Source organism: Desmodus rotundus, chromosome 6 (genome assembly GCF_022682495.2).
Source record: "Desmodus rotundus isolate HL8 chromosome 6, HLdesRot8A.1, whole genome shotgun sequence".
Taxonomy (NCBI): domain Eukaryota; kingdom Metazoa; phylum Chordata; class Mammalia; order Chiroptera; family Phyllostomidae; genus Desmodus; species Desmodus rotundus.
This window is the reverse complement of record NC_071392.1, coordinates 75,196,242-75,216,898: the sequence shown is the minus strand read 5'-3', so window position 1 is coordinate 75,216,898 and position 20,657 is coordinate 75,196,242.

Here is a 20,657-nt window from a genome sequence, read left to right as displayed (position 1 = left end):
TCCTTCTCATGCGACATCCTTTGCTTTAAATGTGTCGGCATCACCTCCTCTGGAAAGCGTCCCCTCCTGGGCCGGTTCCCGGGCCCCAAAGCTGGTCCCGGCTGGTTTCATTTACGGTTTGAACGTCTGATTTCCCCTGAAATCAGCTCGCTCAGGAACCACTCCCGTTCTCATGGTTTTCTACAGTAATCTTCGATAAAAATATTTTTAAAAGAAGAACATTTTCAAGTAAAGGCACTAAATTTTAGATAGCAAATAAAATATGTAAGTTCCAGAAAGTACTATTTGCCTTTGAAAGTTTAGCACCTGTGTTTTTAACAAATAGGATATTAGTCAGTTGAATCAGAATTCGACCCTCCCCTGCCCTCTCCTTCCCTCGAGGAAAACCTGGGCTGTTATTGGTCTTTACTCATGAGCTGCGCCATCGCTCGTTATGGGGTGTTTCTTCTTCTCTTCTGTCTCTCCCTCTGTAACCCCCACTCCTTGGAGCCCTAATATAAAATGAAATATAATTTATTTTACTATTTGTATCTGCTGAGTATTATACTCTTTCATGTATTTTAAAATTTAACATGTGGATGGAGAAAAAGTGGGTAGGGAGATTTGTTATGTATTTTTTTTTCTTTAAAAATGGAACTGCTAGTTCATTGAAAGTGGTCACCCACAAAATGAGAACCATTTTCACTGGAGGCCACTAATGCTTCATAGAAAATATTGTTTGTTGGACTAGAAAATAGAACTGCAGCCATAGTTGGGAAGAGCCTTCTTTTATTGTCAATGCCCCCCACAGTCTCAGGGACGGAGACTAGGATTCTGCACTCTGCCCCCCACACCCTCCCCCTTGTTCAGGGGAGAGCCACGCCCCTAGAGACTCTGCACTTCATCAAGAACCAGGTGGGGCCTATGTGTGGAGGGGGGGGGGCATCGCACTTGAGCTTCTATCCAGCTCTGTTGTGTTCAAGCTGAGTGACCTTCAGCAGGTCCTGTGAGTCTCATTGTCTGTCTGTAAAGGGGGGTTGATGTGACCGAGCTCACAGCTCTGGTGAGGCTTCAGGGATGAGGACTGTTCAGGGGCTTTGCTCGGCTTGGGGCTTCGGTGCCAGGACCAGGGGAACATGACACATGGCGTAGGGAGGGAGGGGCAGTGCAGACCACTCAGGCTCTTCCCCACCCAGTGCTCTCCTTGCCTCCGGATGCCATCTTATGGTGAAGCACAGCAAAGGGGAAGTGAGGCTACACTGACCCCCCTGAGATCGCTCCCAGTTCCCCCCAGGGGCACAGGGGGAAGGGGGAGATGTGGCCTCCACCGCCCCAGGAGCCTCCGCAGAGATGTGTCCAGGTTCCTCACTCCCAGTGGTGAAGTGGCCCCTGCCTCAACTTCCCCTGGCTGGGGCATCAGATGGAGGGTGTGGTGAGAGGCCTGGTTCCGTTGGAAGCTTGTGTGTGTGTGTGTGTGTGTGTGCGTGCGTGTGCGTGTGATGGGGGAAGCTGTGCCACCCAAAGGGAACTGAAAGAAGCCCAGTGTGAGTGTTAGGAAGAGAACACAGAGGTCCACAGGGCAGCTGGACAAGACCCCTGCCCACCCAACTCTGGCCCTTCAGTGCGGGCCTGGGCAGATGACGCTGCCTTTGCCCACAACCTCCCTCCAGGGGACCCACCCTCTCAGGCCTGGCTCTCTGGATTCCTGTTCCTCAGATACCCCCCTTGCCCGGGAACTTGTTGGCTGGACACCGGGCTCTGGAGTCCAGCTGGGCTGAGTCACACCCTGGCGCCACCGCTGTGGCATTGTGTGATCTTGAACAAACCACGGACTCTCTTGGAACCCCCATTTCCCACCTGGAAAGTGAGAACGACAGCATCGCTGTCACCAATTGGCTGCAAGGCCTAAATTCGACACATGCTCAGTGTGTCTCACCTCCACTCGCCAGAGTAAAGTGGCAAACAAAAGGCCTATTTTGTCTCAACCCCCCTCCTCCTGGGGCTTCCATTCTGTGGAGCGAGGTAGGCAGTGAGTGCTTAAGTAACAAAATGGGTGGGTGCCTCGTGGGGTGGGCTGGGCTGTTGTTTGGGCTGAGCAGGGGCATGACAGGGTCTGAGGTGGGTTTGTCTCAGCCATCCTGGCTTCTGCAAGGTGCACACTCTTTCCGACACACACAAGTGTAGCTTTATTATTATCGGCGCCCAGCACACCACAGCTGGGGCTTCCTCCCCCTGCTCACTAACTGCCGCCTCCTCAGAGCCTTTCAGGGCACAACCTGGAAGTCCCCCACTCGGCCAGGACTGCCACAAGGTCTCTAGATCTCCTGTCCCCACCTCTCCCAATGTGCAGCTCCCTCTCTCTCTCTCCCGGGCCAGAGGCCCAGAAAGCTGGGCGGAGTTCCTCGCCCATCCCAGGCCCTGGCCCTCTGCTCCTTTGGCTTTGTTAAGAACAAACACTACTTTCCTCTCCTTCCTGGTCAGCACTGTCCCTCTCTCCCTGATTCTGTGCAACCAGGCTCCTACCCCTTTTCCGTAGCTTCTGCTCTGGCCTTGGACTCACAACTCAAGCAGGTCCCGAAACTCAGAACTGCTCAGAAATTCTAGTCTCTGTGTCTTTTTCTCATTTCAGCTCTCAGGTCCTGGAATTTCATGGTTGCCTTTAAATATCTGCCGTGGAGGCTTCTCATTTTGCCTTGAGATTCGCTCCTGGCTCAGCTCAGCACCTCAGCATCCTCCCCCCACCCCTCTCTGCCTCACCCCTGCTCTGCTGTGGAGAGGGAGAGCGATGGTCCTGTTGATCCTTCCCACACTCATGTCTTCTGTTTAGACGTCCTCATCACCCCTGCCCCCACCAGCTGCGCTTCAAATACTCCTCAAACCTGCTGAGCTCAGCATTTCACTCAAACCACTTCCCTCACTGCTGGGCTCTGTCACGGAAGGGGTCAGAACATCTGTCCTTCTTGCCTATCCGGAGGACTCCCTGCAGAACGTGAGCACCTAGACAATGAGTGGAAAGAAAGAGGAGGAATTCTGACCTGGAAAGCCTAGCCCTCTGGGGGCTCCTGTGGTCAGAATAGACAAGCCCCTGCTTTGTGGGGAAGGAGGCCACCCTGTCCCCATGAAATCCTGCTGAGGACCTCAGTGTCTTCTCTTGTCCCAAGCAGACCTGGTTGAAGCCCAGGGTCCATAGGTATTGCCCCCAGGGGGAGGGTCCCCATCCAGGTGTGGGAGGCCCACCCATCTTCAATGTGGGGTGAAGGGGGCCACAGGCTCCAGAGTGCTTATCAGCCAGATCTAGCTTAAGCCCCTGAAACTTAGAAGCAGGACTCAGGGTCCTCCCTGGGATAGGACTGTTGTTGCTCTGAGTTGGGAAAGAGGGGGACTCAATTGTGTCCAGGGTGTCAGGGTCAGCTCGAGGCAATAGGGGACTCTTCTCAGGTCACATCCGGGCCTCAGGGTAGTAGAAAGATGACAGCCATCTTGGATAGAGGGAACCCGAGGAGTGGCTTTGGGATTCTGGAGGAAGCTTGCCTGGAGTAGCTGTGGTATGAGGTCATGGGAGGGGGCAAGGGGGCATGACATTTGTCCCACGTGTCTTCTCAACACCTCACTGTGGGAGGAGGATGTCCCAGCTGTCCCTCTCTGACCTCCTGAGGGGCAGGCTGGGTGGCATCCTGGGTAGAGCATTCCATGTGTGCGTGTGTGTATGTGTGTGGAGGAGGGGACGGAGCACAGGCAGAGCTGTGGGGACAGGTGTTTGGTTCCTTTTAACCAGTCATCCCAGGGTCAACATTACAACCCTGTGGGGGTTAGGCCTGGGAGCTCTGGGTGGTGCATCCCTCAGGCTGCTCAGCGGCTCTTGTAGCTTCTGATGGGGAGGGGGAGGGGCAGAAAGCAGTAGTCCCCAGAGACTAAAGGGCCCTGGGCCTGCTCTTCTCAGGGAAGAGGGGATGTCAGACCTCAACTGAAGGGAGCCTGGGGACATTCTGACCAGGCCAGTGTCCTGGAACTGCGGTGTCTCCCAGGTCTCCAAGCCAGGAGCCAGCTGGAACCCTGACACCCATGCAGGTCCCGTGCTGGGCAGACTGGGCCACCTGGGAGCCGGCGGGCATGTGTGATTTGGGGCTCCCTGCCTATCTGTGTCAGCCTGAGGACCAGGTCTCTCCTATTTCTTTCAACCTATCCTCCTTCTTCTCTCCTGAGGCAGCACTTCCAAGGCTGTAGGGAGGCCCCCCTTCCTGACAGCTTGTCTGGGGACAACATGGGGTGGGAGGTTAGGACTAGACAGGAGAAAGGAAGGGGCGCCTGCTCACGCAGGGAAGAGTTACAGGGGCTTTCTCACTAGCTCCCCAACTCACTGAGAAGGCTTGGCTTTGCAATATCAGGTCCCAGGAGTGCCCGAAAGGACTGGGCAAGGGGACAGTGCGCCCAGGGGTCCTGGGTCCCACCTGGAACTCAGCGGTCTAGAGAGCAAGTGTGCTCGTCCCTGTGTTGTCTCTGCAGTTTGAGGCTCAGGAAGGACAGGCCAGAACAGGGGCCCGGGCAGAGGAGCAGCCCGTCTCCACGCTGCAGCTCAAGGCTGAGGGACATGCTGACTAAGGCCCCGCTGGAAATGGATGTAGTGGGGACCTGGAGGGGGCGGGCCACATGCCGGGCTGACTGAAGATGCACATAACATTAGATAACACTGATGAGGCCTTAACATATTGAGATACCGCTCAGCACTTTTAATATGTTATTGCATTTCATTGCCGCAACCAGCCACTATGAAGGGGACCTCATTAGAATCTCCACTTACAAAGAAGCAGCAGAGTGACCTCTTCTAACCTCTTGAACTTGAACAACCCAGTCAGCTTACATCCTTGTGATCTTAGTATCAGCTCTGGTGTTCCTTGGCTCACCGGAGCATCACCCTGGCCTCTGCCTTCGACTTCATGTGGGGCTTTCCCTGGGTCACATTTGTAGTCAAATTTCCTCTTTTTACAAGGACGTCTGTCGTGTTGGATGAGAAGCCACCCTAATGACTTCATCTTAACCCATTACATCTGCAGTGACCGCATTTCCAAAAGATGTGACATTCTGAGGTACTTACTAGGGGTTAGGACTTCAGCATGTGAACTTGGGGGAACACAATTCAACCCACAACACTGTAACGGGTAACCTACTAGTCCCCAAACGCCGGGGTCACATCCGATCCTCGAAACAGCTGCACAGGCAGAGTCTGTATCACCTTCCTTTTGTAGATGAAGACACTGACGTTCAAAAAGGTTGGGCAGTTCACCCAAAGGCGCACAGCAAACTAGTAAAATGAAGTCCTGGTATTGAACCAGACTAAAACAGGGGTGACATGTGACCCACTTTGGAGCCAGACGGACCTGTGTCCGGGTCCTGGCTGTGGAACTTGGGTAAGGCCTTCTAGCCTCTCTGAGGCTCGGCGTGCTCGCTTATGAAGAGCATGGTTGGCCCTGTACTGTCGACCACATGGAACTGCACTTCAGCAGCGAGGAAGGGGCCGAGCCCAGCACGGGCACGCAGTGGAAGAAACGATAGTGACGCAAACACGCAGTCACTGCCCCACAGAGCGCAGCCTGTGTTCTGTGGGTTCTGGGTGGCTGCCTCATGTGACCAGCTGTCCCCTCTGAGGCCCTGGGGCAGGCAGAGCCAGGAGGCACACAGACCCCACACTCTGGCTGCCCAGAGCTCCCTGGGGCTGCCCCTGCCCGAGTGCCCCCCACCTTGACAAACCCCGACTCTTTCCCTCCATTGGGAGGGTAGAGGGAGTTGCCTGCTGGGGCCTCCTCCCTTGAGCTCTGGCCCAGGGATGTGGTCTGTGTAGAAAAGGTGGCCCGTGTGCCCAGGGAATGATCATGGCCCCTGAGAGAGGCTGCCCACTCTCCAGCTGCCCCAGGCTTAGGGACAGGCATGAGAAACCGTGGGACGGGAGAGCACAGGCGAGGGGTTGAGCACAAGGAGCAGCGTGGGCTGTGAGAAGTGATCTCTGTCTAAATTGTGGTGGTTACACCACACTCTGCATTGGCCGAAACTCAGGGCTGCACACTGAAAAGAGTGAATTCTATTGTATATAAATTAAAAATAAATCATTCTAGCCCTGGCTGGTGTGGCTCAGTGGATTGCCAGCCTGTGAACCAAAAGGTCACCCGTTCGATTCCCTGTCAGGGCACGTGCCTGGGTTGCAGGCCAGCTCCCTAGTTGGAGGCATGTGAGAGGCAACCACACATTGATGTTTCTCTCCCTCTCTTTCTCCCTCCCTTCCCCTTTCTAAAAAAATAAGTAAATAAAATCTTCAAAAAAAATTTTTTAAGCAACTTAGAAGATCCAAATCTTAAATTTCAAGAAGTTCCAGCCCGGGCCAGGTGGCTCAGTTGGTTAGAGCATCATCCTGACGTTCCAAGGTTGCTGCTGTGATCCCCGCTCAGGACACCTACAAGATTTAGCCAATGAGTGTGTAAGTAAGTGGAACAACAAGTCGATGTTCCTCTCTCTCTCCCCTCTCGCTCTCCCTTCCTCTCTCTTTCTAAAATCAATCAATAAAAATATTTTATTGCTTTTATTTTTATTTTAAAATATATTTTATTGATTATGCTATTTCAGTTGTCCCATTTCTTTCCTCCCTCTTATTCCCCTCCACCCTGCACCCCTCCTCCCACCAGCATTCCCCCACCCCCTGTAGTTCATGTCCATGGGTCATACATATAAGTTCTTCGGCTTCTCCATTTCCCATACTATTCTTAACCTCCCCTTGTCTACTTTGTACCTACATTTATGCTTCTTATTCCTTGTAGCTTTTCCCCCATTCTCCCTCCTTCCACTGATAACCCTCCATGTGATCTCCATTTCTGTGATTCTGTCCCTGTTCTAGTTGTTTGCTTAGTTCGTTTTTGGTTTTTTAGGTTCTGTTGTTGATAGTTGTGAGTTTGTTGTCATTTTTGCTGTTCATATTTTTGTTCTTCTTTTTCTTAGATAAGTCCCTTTAACATTTCATATAATAAGGGCTTTGTGATAATGAACTCCTTTAACTTTACCTTCTCTGGGAAGAACTTTATCTGCCCTTCCATTCTAATGATAGCTTTGCTGGATAGAACAATCTTGGATGTAGGTCCTTGCCTTTCATGACTTCAAATACTTCTTTCCAGCTCCTTCTTGCCTGCAAGGTTTCTTTTGAGAAATCAGCTGATAGCCTTATGGGAACTCATTTATAGGTAACTGTCTCCTTTTCTCTTGCTGCTTCTAAGATTCTCTCCTTATCTTTTTTCTTGGGTAATGTAATTATGATGTGCCTTTGTGTGCGCTTCCTTGGGTCCAGCTTCTTTGGGACTCTCTGAGCTTCCTGGACTTCTTGGAAGTCTTTTTCCTTCACCAGATTGGGGAAGTTCTCCTTCATTATTTTTTTTAAATCAGTTTTCAATTTCTTGCTCTTCCTCTTTTCCTTCTTGCATCCCTATGATTCGGATGTTGGAATGTTTAAAGTTGTCCCAGAGGTTCCTAAGCCTCTCCTCACTTTTTTGAATTCTTGTTTCTTCATTCTATTCTGGTTGAACGTTTATTTCTTCCTTCTCATCCAAATCATTGATTCAAGTCCCAGTTTCCTTCCCTTCACTGTTGGTTCCCTGTACATTTTCCTTTATTTCACTTTTCATAGCCTTCACTTCTTCCTCTATTTTGCAACCATACGCAACCAATTCTGTGAGCATCCTAATTAGTATTGTTTTGAACTCTGCATGTGATAGGTTGGCTATCTCTTCATCACTTAGTTCTGGTTTTGAAGCTTTGATCTGTTCTTTCATTTGGTCCATATTTCTTTGTCTCTGTATGCCTGCTACATAGTAAGGGGCAGAGTCTTAGGTATTCCCACTTGTTGGGCTGTGGTGTTATATGTGTGGGAGGGAAACAGTGCTGTTCGCTCGGCTCTCAGCTGGCTTTCAGTCACTTCCTTTGCTACCCACAAGCAAATTGGGCCCTTCTGGTGCTGATTCCCAGGTGGGTGGTTTTGTATGTGTTCTAGGACCCTGTGGGTCTCTCCAATGAACTCTCCTGTGAGGCTGGGAGTTTCTCCTGCCACCACAACCCCCACAGGTTTTTTCAGTCAGAGGTTTTGAGGCTTTACTTCCCTGCACTGGAACCCTGGGTTGCACGGTCTGTCTTGTTCCCCAGCTGTTCCTCCTGGTTTATCCACACGCAAATGTGGGGCCACCCAGTCCACCAGCTGCCTCCTTGCTTCAAGTCCTTTCTGCCCCAACTGCCCATCTCTGACCTTCCTACTGGTCTGGATGAATGTTTCTTCTTTAACTCCTTGGTTGTCAGACTTCCATACAGTTCGATTTTTGTCAGTTCTGGTCATTTTTTTATTTTAAATTTGTTGTCCTTTTTTTTGTTGTGCAAGGAGGCAAAGTGTATCTACCTATGCCTCCATCTTGGCTGGAAGTCCAAAAAGAATTTTTTTAAAAGATTTTATTTATTTATTTTAGAGAGGGGAAAGGAGGGAGAAAGAAAGGGAGAGAAACATCAATGTACAGTTGCCTCTTGTGTGCCCCTTGTTGGGGACCTGGCCTGCAACCCAGGCATGTGCCCTGACTGGGAATCGAACCGGTGACCCTTTGGTTTGCAGGCCAGAGCTCAATCCACTGAGCCATACCAGCCAGGGCCAAAAAAAAATTTTTAAAGAAGTTTTAGGAATAGCTTAACAAATTTAGTTTGTAGGGGGTTTTTTTATGCAAGCAAAAGACTGATATTGTATATGATATGTCTTAAAGAACCCTTTATGTAAGTCTAAAATAAAACTTCTAAGTAATTAGGAAAAGAAAAAAGTGAGAGAGAGAGAACAGGCCCTTCAAAAAGAGGCAGGTCCATTGCTCTTACCCTTTCTGTTCCTCCCTCCCTTCGCCTGGCTCTCTTGGGCCCAGGCCCCAGTTGTCCTGCTGGTCCCTCTCCTAACTTCCTCGCAGCTCTCAAGGCTGAGCATTGTCTCTGAGAGTTTGGTGACTTCTATCAGGTTCCTAATTGTCCCCAGGACCCCGACAAAAAGCCCTCCCTCAGTGTGGACGTTTAGGGTGAGAGGTGCATGAGGGGGTCCTGACAGAACGCAGGTGGCATTAAACAGAGGTGTGAACAGGGTTATAAAAGCCCCTGGAGAGCTTTCAGGTATCTGCAGCCTAGCATCAGCCAAGAATCATTACCACCTTTGGAAGGACCTGTGGCCATGGCAATGCTGGGGTCACCATCAGTTTCACTCTCCCACCCACCTACCTGTGCCAATGCCTCTCATTAGCCAAATCCAGAGGCCAATGAGCCCAGGTCACACAGGTCAAGGAAGTCAGCTGCTTTGGGACCTGGAGTAAAAAGCAGGGGATGGATGGGGAGGGGGTAGCAAGAAACCAGAGCCACTGGGAAGGGGGGGGATCTCATGGGGGAATACAGGGCAAACCCTGAACCCTGGGTTACCTCAGTCTTCTCCCCAGGGACATCCAAGTGTCCCAGCTCCTCTTCCAGGCTGGGGGATCCTGAATGAATGAATGAATGCATGAATGAATGAATGACAAATTTGAAAATGGGTGAGTAACAGAATGAATGGGAAGGGGCCAGTTCCTACCGACACTAAGAACAAGGTGGATCGTTTTCCCCAAGACTTCCCCCCCCGACTCTAGGCTGTTCAGGACTACTTCCTGAGTACCCATCCACTTCAGAGTCCTACACAGGACCCTGAGCTAGAGAAGCAGAGTCTATGAGGCAGGTAGGATGTGGGCAGGCACTGGGAGCCTTTGTGGTCCTGCAAGACAAGAGGCCTTGCTCCTTTTCCCCCTTCTCCCTAGAAACCTATACAGACCTCCCCCCAACCCTCCAGGACCCACCTTTTCCATGTGGGCCACACAGGGACAAAGGCTGGTTCGCAGGGTCCAGTCAGGCGTTGGTGCCGCAGGGAAGGGGGAGGCACAGCAGGAGACCAAAGGCTCTGTCGGCCTGATGAGTGTAGTGTGTACATCTGCCAAGCAGCTGCCCTGCTCCCCAGCGCAGGCCTCCGGGTGGGAGGAGCAGAGCCTGGCCTTGGGACCAGGCTTGCTCTCAGAGTGCCCTGGGAGATCGGGCTGGGGGCAGCTGACGGGGAGGGGAGGCTTTCTGCTCAGCCACTGGCAGGGTTGAAAGGGGCCTGGCCCTGTGCTGGGCACATGCCCCCCACCCCGTGCATGTGCATTCTCTGTCCTGCGTGCTTCACCCCGAGGGTCCTGGCCGGGCTGTAAACCACCCCTCTGGCACCCTGTACACACTGCAGTGGGGCTGGGTTTGGCAGAAGCTGCTGTGGGTCCACGGCTGAGAGGCAGACAGGTGGGAAGTCCCAAATATCGCAGGGAAGAGCTCATGAGGGGCTCTGAGTTCCTGGCATCCAGGAATCAGCACTGGGGTTGGGATATAGGTCAGGGTGGGAGGCCAGGGGGCTTAGGGCACACCCTCTCCTGAGAGGTCTGTCCTGGAGGTCCTCAGACATCATACCCCCACCTGTACCTTGAACCAGAGCTTGGTAGGCAGTAACTCTTGCTACTGGACATCAGCTGGGGCCTGGGTGAGGGTTCAAGGGCAGAGCACCCCTCAATATGCTTCAGCTTCAACCGCACCCACTAGAGGCTGGACTCTGACCCCCAAAGCCCCCAGTATGGGCCCCCATGGAAGTCATAACGAGAAATGTGAGGCCTTATCTGCAGTGTACGAATGGTTCCCTGGTGTGTAGGGGACCCTGGGTCTTCACTTTGTCCCGTGCTCTACCTGCTTCCTGCTCTCAGGTTTATTACTGAGGATTTCCAGATGCAGTCGCAATGGGATCCCAACAGGGACCTTCTGCTTTGTCAGCGGGGCCGCTGGCTGAACCAAGAAGGCAGAAGCCTTCAGCAATCCCTATGCTCCCAAAGCATCCTCACCTTCACATCCCCCTCCTCCCACCCTTCCTGCTTTACCTGCCCTCCAGCCAGTTCCACATCAGGCCTTGAATTTTAAGGTGCTCTAGGGAAGGGGAGGGGGAAAGGCCAGCATTCCCAGTGAGCCCTGCTCCCACGGTCTCTGGGTCCGTGAGAACAGAGGACCAGCCCTGGGGTCCACACTGAGAGGTGTTCAAGGTGCAGGATGCAACCACAGGGGAAGATGCCCGGGGAGTCTAACCACAGGGCCACCAAGACGTTGTGCCAGACTTTAGGACACGTGTTTTTGTGGCCCTGGACATCTGTCCTGACTCAAAATCTGAAGAGATCCTAAGGGCTGTGCAACCCTCAAAGCTCCATCAGAGCTGCAGCCGCTGTATCGCTCACTGGGGCCACCGTGTGGCCAGCTCAGTGCCTCTGTCTTCCCGCAGCCCCTCGTCCAATGCCACCCCTCGTCCAAAGCCGTCCCTCCTCCCTCCTCCAGCAACTGTCCTGTGCAGGCGCTCTACTCGGGTCCTTTCCTGAGGACAGCTTACCTGTCCACAGGTAAACCCTAGAGCAGCCTCTCAGAAAAGAACCAAAAACGTGTTAAGAAATATCATTAATGGAATAATGGAGAAATAGAAGAACAAAAAGAGGAAAGATATTTAGAAAACAAGTATTAATAAAATGGCAAACACAAATGCAACTCTATCAACAATGTGAATAGATTAAACACTCCAATCAAAAGGCAGAGATCATCAGACCAAGTTAAAAAACAAGATCCCACAATGTGCTGTCCACAGGGGGTACATTTAAGATTTAAAGATACACATCGATTTAAAGAAAAAGGACAGAAAAAGTTATATCATGCAAACAGCAAACATAAGGAAACTGGAGGGACTAGACTACTATCAGGCAAAATATACTTTAAAACAAAAAAGTACTAAAGATAAACAGGGACATTTTATGATGATAAGGGGCAATCCCTCAGAGTGGGGACAATTATAAACCTGCGCATCGAACAACAGAGCCATACCTCACACCATACACAAAAATTAGCTCCAAGCGGATCAAAGACCTAGATGTAAGAGCAAATACTCTTATAAAAAACATGGAGACAGCCCTGGACGGGTGGCTCAGTTAGTTAGAGTGTTGTCCCAATACGCCAAGGCCATGGGTTCGATCACCAGTCAGAGCTCATACAGGAGTCAACCAGCGAAGGCATCGATAGTGAAACAACGAATTGATGTTTCTTTCTCTCTCTCCCTTCCTCCCTCTCTCTAAAGTCAGTAAATTTAAAAATATTTTTAAGATAAAGATAATTCTTCCTATTCTTAGATTAGACAATGGTTCCTTAAATATGACACCAACTACAAGCAACAAAAAAAAGGAAAAAAGATAAATTGGACTTCATCAACATTTTAAACTTTTATACTGCAAAGGACATCATCAAAAAAGTGCATTTTCTCCCACTGAATGGGAGAAAATATTGGCCATATTCATGAAAAGTGACTTGTATGTAGAATATATAAAGAACTCTTACGACTGAATGATAAGAAGAGAAATAACTCAAAACAAATAACCCATTAAAAAATGGGCCAAGGATCAGAATGGACACTCCTCCAGAGGAAATATATAAATGACTAATAAACACGTGGGAAGACGCTCAACATCATGCGTCATTAGGGAAGCAGGAATCAAAACCGAAAGGAGAGGCCACTGCGCACTCACTGGGATGTCTACAACAAAAATGCCGGATGGAGCGCGTCGTCGAGGACGTGGAGAAGTCGGAGCTCTCGGTGCTGCTGGTGGGAATGCATAGTGGTGCGGTCACTTTGGGAAAACCATCTGGCATTTCCTCAAAAGGCTAAAGAGAGGGTCCCCATGCGACCCAGCAAGTCCACGCCCGGTGATGCACTCGAGAGACATTAAAGCAAATGTCCGCAAGAAACTTGCACGTGAACGTTTATAACAACCAAAGAGTGGAGACCACCCAAATGTCCGTCGATGGATGAGTGGGCAAATCAAATATGGTAAATACACACAATGGAATATTATTTGGCCATAAAAAGGAATGAAGTACAATATGGTACAACATGGATAGCCATTGAAAGCATGCTAAGGGAAAGAAGTCAGATACAAAGGACCATATGCTGTATGACTCACATGAAGTGTCCAAAATAGGCAAATCCATGGAGAACCTGTGCAGATGGCTGGCTGCCTAGGGCTGGGAACAGCTGGTGGTAGGAAGGGGTGGCAAGCGTTAAAGGGCACAGGGGCTCCTTTTGAGGTGAGTGAAATGTTGTAAAATTGATTAGGTGATGGTTACACAGCTCTGTGAATATACTAAACTATTCAACGTATGTTTTAAATGGGCGAATTTAGGGTGTGGGAATTATATCTCAATAAAGCTGTTAAACAAACCAACAAACCACGAGCATCGTCCTGATATGCCAAGGTTGCGGGTTCAATCCCCGGTCAGGGCACATACAAGATTCAACCAATGAATGCACCAATAAGTGGAAAAACAGTTCGATATTTCTCTCTTTCTCTTCCATACATACACATATACATACGTACGTACAAACACACACACACACACACAGCAGGAACCCGAGGTCACTACTGGGTGCCAGGACATCTGGTACCTAAGATGGCCCAAGCTGTGGTTTTGATCCACTGCCCTCTGCCCCCTTACCATCCTACTCCTACTCTTTATATTACCTGGAAGGAACAGCAGCTTTTCCCCCCACTCAGCTCTTCTCTAAGAGCTTGTTTGTCTCTAAACTGTGGGTGGGGCTGCGGTGCTGGGTGAGGCCAGGCCTTGCTCAGAGACCCCAGACTCCTGCAATGCAGTGTCTCCTCTGGAGAGCCAACCGGGGGAAGGTGAGTGTTGGCAGTTCAGGGCATGACCGCGGAGGGGGTCAAGAAAATGGCCGAGGGGTGCGGAGCCAGCCCAAAGCAGAGGGCCCTGGGCAAGTGTAGGCAACACCCGCTGCTCATCAGCCTCCGCCCAGACCCTCAGAGCCGCAGAGCTGGGCCAGTGCAGAGGCAGGCTGCTAGACCCTGACCCTTGCTCCGGAGTCTGAGCCCTGGGGCCCAAACCAGGGTCACAAACCAAAGGAACCCCTGAGACTCAGTAACCCCCATCCAGCCCTTGGAGTTTGCAATGGGATTGAGTCAGTGGGAGGAAAGACCCTGAGTGTGCCCACCTACTGGCACCTGCCAAACAAGCCCCACCAGTCCCTCCACGCCCAGCTGAGTGACCTTGGCTGAGCTGAGTAAACTCCCCGAAGCCCAGTTAGCACCTACTTCCTAGAGTTGTCGGTGTGAATTCCAACAATCCCTGTGACCCATCTGGCCTGTGCCTGGCTCCCATTAAGTGCTCCCAGCTCAGTAGCCATTATCACTGCCATTGGGGGTGGGCGGGGCGGGGGCGGAGGGGCAGCACTCACATGGCAGCCAGGGCAGATCTATTACAAGCCCTTCCAGCCAATGGACAGAAGAAAGCTGTCTTGAGAAGCTGCACTTGTTACTAATCTGTACTGTTGACATAGTCTAAATATGCACTGTCCCGTACAGTAGCCACCAGAGGCACATGGTTATTTCTATTAAAATCAATTCAAATTAGCCCTGGCTGGAGTGGCTCTGTGGATTGAGCGCCCGCCTGCTAACCAAAGGGTCACCGCTTGGATTCCCAGTCAGGGCACATGCCTGGGTTGCGGGTCAGGTCCCAGGTTGGGAGCATACGAGAGGCAACCGATCAATGTATCTGTCACACGTTGATGTTTCTCTTCCTTTCTTCCTCCCTTCCCGTCTCTCTAAAAATAAGTTTTAAAACATCAATTCAAATTAAATAAAATTGAAAAATTCAGATCCTCAGTGGTACTAGCCATACTACAGGTGCTCGGAAGCCTCACGGGGCCGCAGTTTTGGATGGTGCAGATAGAGAACACTCCATCTTCACAGGAAGTTCTACGGGACTGTGCTGGGCCAAGTGCTGCCGGAACCGCCAGGGGAAGCTTGTGAGCCAGCTGGAGAGCAGAGCTGCCAGGAGGGACAGGAAGAAGAGAACAGGGTGGGAAGAAGAGAGAAATGCAGGCAGGAAGTCACAAAACTCCTCCCTTCTTCCCCCCACCCTCTCAGTTTCTTTAAGCCCAAATGGCATCCCCTGGCGTCAGTCTTTGACAAAAGAAAGTCAGAAAAGAGACTGGAGAAGCCATGGTAGGAACAGCCCCAAGTGTGATTGGCAAGCTCCCTCCAGGCTGGAGAGAACCTCAGGGGCGAAGGTCCCTGGGTGGTGCCGGGAACCTTCTGCCTACCCCCAAGTCCGGGCTCTGCTGCGGGGCTTAGATACGCAGTATGATTGCATCGGTCTCTGTGTGCGAAAACAAAAGGTGCACACACACTCTGAAAATCCCAGCGGGTTCCGTCCAACAAGGAAGTATTTGCTTCCAACTGCATGCAGTAAGCTGTGAGCAGCGAAGGTCAAGTGCATGGACACGCATCGGTACGTGGGTGGGCACATGGTAGTTTGGAGCGTGCTTGGAACATAGTGAGGTGGGCCCCTGCAGGCATTTTGAGGGTGGACTGAGAAGATCCTTCCAGGAATGAGACCGGTGGGTGGGCTACTTCCTCTGACTTTGGGGGAGGGGTAGCCGGGCTGTGGGATATGGTTGTGGAGTTAAAATCTCAGATCTGTGATAAACTGCATATCCTCCACCTGCTTTGGCCGCCCAGGGGCTTGGTTGGAACTCCCTTTGCCTGGGGTAGGCGTGATGTTCTGAGTGGGGACATTGGGATGTTGAGACGGAGCCACTGAGAAGGGTGACTCTGGACAAGTCGGCTGGTTGTAGGGGGTGGGGTGGGGAAGGGGGCCGGGATCCTGCACCGCCTGTTCCAGAATACCACCTGCAAACGAAATCACATGGTGTCCACATGCTTGTGTACGGTTGTGTGAGCCAGGTGACAGGTGTAGAAGAACACATGAGACCCGGGCGGGAGTGGGCGAGCAAGAGAAGGGGTTGGAGCGGTGCAGTGGGGGGCTTTGCCTTTCTACCTTTGCAATGTTTTATTTCGTTTGTTACAGCTGGTGAGGTTGGAAAGCTATCAAATGCAGTACACAAGTTTACTCATTTACTAACCCTTTCGCTCCTCCTCCGCAGTGAACTTTTGTTTCAGCCTCCAAATGGAGAGAAAACCATTTGGCTGCTGCCGACGGCACAACCTGAAGGAGGTAAGAGCAGGCAGTGAGCTCCGACAGGGTCTTCTGCGTGCCAGAGGGAAGATTTTGGCTTAGGAAGTAGAGTAACTTAATGGAATACGTGGTAAAGATAGTATATTGGCTGAAAACCCAGGAGAAAATAGAATTCCCCTCAAAGGGGTTTAGCTTTGACTGGTGCAGCTCAGGGGGTCGGGCACTGTCCCCAGAACCGATAGGTCACCTGTTCTGTTCCAGGTCAGGGCACATGCCTGGGTTGCGGGTTGAGGGCGAGAGGCAACAGGTTGCTGTTTTTCTCACGCACGGATGTTCCTCTCCCTCTCTTTCTCCCTCCCTTTCCCTCTTGCTAAAAAATAAATAAAGAGCCTTTTTTTTAAAAAAAAAAAAAAAAAGGGCTTAGCTAAACAGAACTGAAAGAAGGGGCCATTTTCAGATCTGCAGACGGTTACGAAAATCAACAAGGGACGTTGAGGATCAGGGAGTGACAGTAGCAAGAAGCCACTGTTACCCCATTGGATGAGGGGGTGAGGGGAAGGAATAGCGACCACAGGAGCCCACGGGGAGCAGGATGAGGCCAGGGAAGAAATACCCCCACCAACCTCTCCCCCTGCCCTCCAGCCCTGCCGGTGCATCTCAGTGGCTGATCCAACAGGAAGCTGAGGACACGAAAGCCAGAGTGAAGTGGTCTGTAGGGGCTGAGAAGCAGGAGAATGAATGGGCGGGGGCAGAAGTGGAGAACCACCAGCACAGGCAGTAAGTGGGGTAGCTGGAGCTGGACTTGGAATTCACCGACTCTAAACCCTGCAGCCTTTCTGCTGCCCTGCGTGGCACCACGAGCCACTGTGCCCACATGCCCCGGAGCCTACACGCCACTCCACATGTGGGGCCACCCTGCCCAGTAAGGACTCAAGCCTGGGCCCGAGTCATTCCTTCTTTCTCTAGCCAAGATATTCCTCTTTAAAGAAGAGCTGTTTTTTGTCAGGATGGCTGCCTCTAGTTCCACTAGCCTCACAGACAAGTGCACGCCCTTCATTCTGAGCCTGAGGTTAGTGTGCCCTCACGGTCCCATGTTCATGCCCTTCCCTCTTCCGGGACCGCTGGGCCCCCTTCCCTTGGCCCGCACCGGCCATCTGGCCAGGATTCCCTTCACTGCTGCATCGCTATTATCTGGCTCCACGCCTGGCACAATAGAGGCTCCCAGAGATCACTCACAGTGGAACTCAAATGCCTCTCTAAATAACACCCTCCCCTCAGGGGCCTGGGTTTTTATTTCATAGAGTGAGTTTTCCAGAAGCTCCTCCACCTTCTGTTGCGGATAAAGAACATTAAGTCTGGCTTTTCGGGCTGGGCCAGAACAGGAGATGATGATTACATTAATAAAAATAATAATATATCTGGATGCTTAAAATGTGCCGGGCACTGTAAAAAGGGTTTTATGTGTGTTATCCCATTCACTGGCCCCTTCTCATGCAAACCCTCTCAGCCACACCTTACTCCCATTGGACCCAGGCGGCGGCAGCTGTGTCCAGGTGTGGCTCGGCAGCGTCTTGCCTCGGGCCCTGGCTGCAGATGTCTCCCTGCTTGCTTTGGAATTCCCCCAGGACCTGGCACTGGACACCCTGGGAAACCCACTTAGGCACATGCATGACTGGGGCCAGCTAATGCTCCGAGGGGCTGCCCTTGACCAAGGGGGCACCAATGTCGGTGAAGAAGTGCTTCCGTTTTCTACCCTGAGCTGCTTTCAGATGGCTGGGAAGGTCCTGCAGGATCGGACATTCAGACGTCCAGAGCCGTGGCCAGCCCCTCTCACCCCCCCTTCCAAGGCTGGCCCTCCACCCTGCCCTGCTCTGCTCTCTCCGCCCCTCGCTCCTGCTTGCTGGGATCATATTCCAAAATAAATGTGCATTAAGCCGTTGTCTCAGGCTCTGCTTTTTTTTTTAGAGGGAGAGAGAGAGGAAGGGAGAGAGAAACATTGCTTTGTTGTTTCACTTTTCTGTGCATTCACTGGTTGATTCTTGTTTGTGCCCTGACCAGGGGATTGAACCCACAGCCATGTGTATTGGGATGACACTCTAACCTACTAAGTGACCCAGCCAGGGCTAGGCTCTGCCTCCAGGGAACCCAGGCTAAGACGATCTCATTACACTCATGGGTAATATTATTATCCCTGTTCCACAGGGAGGAGCCCAGGGCTGGAGAAGGTTCAATAACTTGCCCAGATCATGCAGGTAAGTGTGGAACCACTGAGCCGGTCAGGAAGGAGGGGGCGTGTGTGGTGCTCCCCGCGGGGAGCAGCAGACTGGATTTACCAGGGACCTGGGAGTGTTGTGTGTCAGCTGAGGTTTGTGGCTGTGAATTTGACATGAAACCGGTCAGCCAAGTGGTGGGGCGCTCTCCAGCAATACTAGGATGCTGACAGAGACCAGGGAAGGCAGGTGGGCGGCTGGGGTGAGCACTGTGGGAAGGCGGGGGAAGGGGCTGGGCAGAGTGGGGGACACAGAGCAGTGAGTAGCTGGGAGTCGGGGTGACTGGGGTGACAGGGGGCTCGGGCTCCCGATGACCATGACGTTTACAGGGAGTGGACGAGGATGCAAGTCCTGGCGGGCGCTCCATCTTTGACTCTCGGAAAGATGCTGGAAGCGGGAGCCCCTCTCTCAGAGGCTGGCTAGGTCATGCCAAGGGCGAGGCCAGGCTGCATGGCCAGGGATCAATGTGGACAAGCCTGGCCCCGTCCTGGGGTCCCAAGAACCTGACATTGAATCTGTGCTCTGTGGTTTATTCCCAGCGTGACTTTGATCTGATTCTCTGCACCTGTCAAATGGGAAGGGAGGCACTGTGGGGCCGGAAAATAATCTTCCTTCTACCCTCTGAGTTCTGCTGCTGGCCTAATAACCAAACTGACATAAGACAGATTCACAGGAGAAAATAACCGTATGCATTACATGTGTACGTAAGAGCGTTCCCTAATGATACGGAACTGCAGGCAAACAGGGCAGGTGAGGCTTATACTGTACTCCTCTGGACTGGGGGGTGGGGGCAGGGGTCTGGGACTTCAAAGGAAAAGCAGCAGTTCACAGGTAGGTGAGAAGGCAGGACATTCGGCAAACCAATTCTTGCAAGACCACCCAGAAACAAAGCGACAGAGGGGGCTCTAACACACAGCATTGTCTAGGCTCCTCTCCGCTTGCAACACTCAGATCCCGTTATCTGCTAAGGTGATAGCTTCCTTTCTTAAAGCAGGTTTCTCTCTCTGAATTCCTTTAGGCAGGTAAAGGGGGAGGTTCAAAGGTTCTTTCTGAGCCTCTTCTTTTTAAAAAAGTAACCAGCTTAACATAAGCAAATCCCAAAAGACTTATCTTTGGGGTGGCAAACTCCTCCTCCCCTTAGCCCCCCGCCCCCGCCCCGCATGGTTGGGGCGACGTTAGAGATCACGTAAGAAAAGCAATAAGAGCCAACGACCGCATGCCCGGTGCCACACAAGCACTCTTTCCAGACGTTAATCTGTTTGACCTTCACCCACACTCCCTGAGGTGGGCGCTCTTAGAGCTATACGTCCCAGCGAAGACAGTTGAACCACTGAGAGTTAAACGACTTGCCTGAGGTCGCCAGCAGAAAACACCAGCCCCAGCACCTGACGGGGCAGCTCTCAGCAGAGTCTGCCCTTCACCTCTCCTCCACCCAGCCTCCCCAGGGACCTGCCTTCCAGCAGACATCATTTTCCTTAACACCGAGGGACCAGAGCTGCCCTTCCTTGCTCCTTTTCCGCCAGCTGTTTCTGGCTTTCCTCTGCTCCCCCTGGCCTTGCTCCGGCCTGGCCGAGGCCAGGTCTCAGCACTGCCTCACAGCCTCCCTCCCCCCGCCGCCCACTGCTCACGCCCTCCAAGGGGCCGCACTCCTGGGAGAGAAGCTGCCCTCCCTCAAGGTGCTTGTTGAGTGGGCTGAGGGACCTTTGTCCCAGCAGGGCTGGGGGGAAGGGTGGCCTCTGATTTGCTGGCCTTTGTGGCAGAAAGGAGATTGCCTCTGCTGGATTCCTGGCTCCACCCTCAAGGTCCCTTTGCCTGTGAGCCTGGGGCCCATCCCCACTTCCCCTTGCTTCCCAGCTGCGCTAAGGAGTTTCCCAGACTTGTGGGCCCACGTGGCCGGCTTCCTCACTTCCTCCCTGGAGCCCCAGCAGCCTGCTGAGCCCAGGGCCCGGCCCTGCCCTCTGCCTTGCCCCCTGTTCACCCCCAGGCCTGGCCTGAGCTCAGGAGCTGGAAAGTGGGTTGGGATCAGACCGCAAAGAGAGGCCTGGGCATTTGGGGCACAGCCTGGGACTGCTGGGGTGGACAGGGGTTGTGGGTAGAGTCCAGGAAAGATCCTGTGGGCGGAGGAAGGAAGAGGTGACTGGGAACCCCTGATTTCAGAGAGCGGGTAGTGTCGATTGCTATTTACCGAGTGCTTGGCATATGCCGACCACTACCCTAAATTCTTTATCTGCATAATCTCCCCGAATCCACACTGTCTGTAGAGTAGATATTATGACCCTCAGTTTACAAACACGGAAACTGGGGCCG